This window comes from Anopheles ziemanni (genome assembly GCF_943734765.1).
Source record: "Anopheles ziemanni chromosome X unlocalized genomic scaffold, idAnoZiCoDA_A2_x.2 X_unloc_64, whole genome shotgun sequence".
Classification (NCBI taxonomy): domain Eukaryota; kingdom Metazoa; phylum Arthropoda; class Insecta; order Diptera; family Culicidae; genus Anopheles; species Anopheles ziemanni.
The window spans coordinates 45,001-47,362 of NW_026689834.1; positions in this window are offsets into that span (position 1 = coordinate 45,001).

A 2,362-nucleotide genomic window follows, 5' to 3' on the forward strand; every position below is an offset into this window, starting at 1 on the left:
ACCATGGAGTTGCGGGTACTTAGGTACTTGCAAGGAGATGGTGGTATGGTGGTGTTGCGTGTGTGGTGTTCGATTAGAAAGATATAATTTCTAAGTCCGGATTAGTGCTGTCAGTGGGGCCCCCGCTAACAGGTCCTGCACGGCCACCGTGGGGCTTGACTTGGCGCTATTCCGGACTTGGGGCGATCACGATGTCCCCGTGCGGGACTTAGAAGATGGAAGAACACAAGTACCCTTATCCCATGACTTGTGAGCGATTGGCATACGTTACCACATGAAGAGAAAAATTGGCTAAGTCCCGGATCCATATTATATGAAGAGAAAAATCGGCTAAGTCCCGGATCCATATTATATGAAGAGAAAAATTGGCTAAGTCCCGGATCCATATTATATGAAGAGAAATATCGGCTAAGTCCAGGATCCATATATAATAACCTAATAATCGGCTAAGTCCCGGATCCATATTATATGAAGAGAAAAATCGGCTAAGTCCAGGATCCATATATAATAACCTAATAATCGGCTAAGTCCAGGATCCATATATAATAACCTAATAACAGGCTAAGTCCAGGATCCATATTATATGAAGAGAAAAATCGGCTAAGTCCGAGATTGGGTCTGTCAGACATACACTTTCAAGATACCACACAAGCAAGCAAGATGGCCTAGTGATGGAACCATATAATATGAAGAGAAAAATCGGCTAAGTCCGAGATTGGGTCTGTCGGAAATACACTATCAAGTTACCACACAAGCAAGCAAGATGGCCTAATGATGGATCCATATGATATGAAGAGAAAAATCGGCTAAGTCCAGGATCCATATAATATGAAGAGAAAAATCGGCTAAGTCCCAGATTGGGTCTGTCAGAAATACACTTCCAAGTTACCACACAAGCAAGCAAGATGGCCTAGTGATGGATCCATATCATATGAAGAGAAAAATCGGCTAAGTCCAGGATCCATATAATATGAAGAGAAAAATCGGCTAAGTCCCAGATTGGGTCTGTCAGAAATACACTTCCAAGTTACCACACAAGCAAGCAAGATGGCCTAGTGATGGATCCATATGATATGAAGAGAAAAATCGGCTAAGTCCCAGATTGGGTCTGTCAGAAATACACTTCCAAGTTACCACATGAGCAAGCAAGATGGCCTAGTGATGGATCCATATAATATGCAGAGAAAAATCGGCTAAGTCCCAGATTGGGTCTGTCAGAAATACACTTCCAAGTTACCACATGAGCAAGCAAGTTACCACATGAAGAGAAAGCCGGCAAAGTCTGGGAATGTTACCACATGAACTGGAAAATGGGCAAAAACCTACCTTCACAGGGAACGTGAATAAGTAAGGCTGTAGACATCGGATCGACAAGCCAAAGACTGATATGGAAAGGAAATGAGTAGTACTAGCTTTCCTGAGAGTTGCAGAGCTTAGGCTGCATATGAACGAAAGTTATTAAGCGTCAAAGTCAGAGAAGTTACCCAAAGGAACACAAGTTCCAACTTAGAGCATGTATACCGCCTAGACGGTAAGAGGTACGGCCAGGCTGAGGAATAAGGAAATGTTGGCCAACATGTTCCCTAACTATCCCCCGAAGACCGCAAAGCAATCCAACATCAACCAAGAAAGTTATAGCCCGATCAAGGAAACACCTACTTTGCACCGATATTGCACCAAATACATGTACCAAGCACCTTCGGTTGCATACCTGCAGGGGTTTACCATAGTAGGCCATGGAAGACCGATATACCGAACATAATCACTTTCTATCTCCTCGGGTGTTTGAGATAGCGCTTTGCGGTACAAGAACGAAAGTTAGACTTTATCTTGGTGCATCTTTTTGCCCAAGATCACAAGACCCTATCTACCAAGGCAAGAAAGTTGTGTGGGGACAAAATGTCCAAAAGTGCCCAAAGTGGCACACTTGAACCATATATTCGAGAAAAACACAAGTGTGGGCCCGAGCTAGCAAGTTGAAATGTTCTGACCGTCAGTAGCCCTAGTTGAGGTGCACTTATCATTATATGAGGCCAACGTGCCAGCTAGTCTCTAAAGGGGCGATATGGGTGTTCCAAGGTTTGTACCCAATTGAGGAAAAAACAGGGTAAGGTACGGTGTACCGCGAATAACTCGGGCTATAGATGTCCGATCGATGAGTTTGGCATATGTATGGAAAGGTCTCGACGAGACCTAACTACCCTGAAAGTATGAAGGCAAAGACTTGAATGACCGGGAAGTTATTAAGTGCACAAGTGGTAAAGTTGCACCAAAGTCCATGTTACCCGAAGTGGTACATGAACACCCAATATTTGACCAAAACACAAGTTTAGAGACGAGCTAGCGAGCTACATTGTTCAGA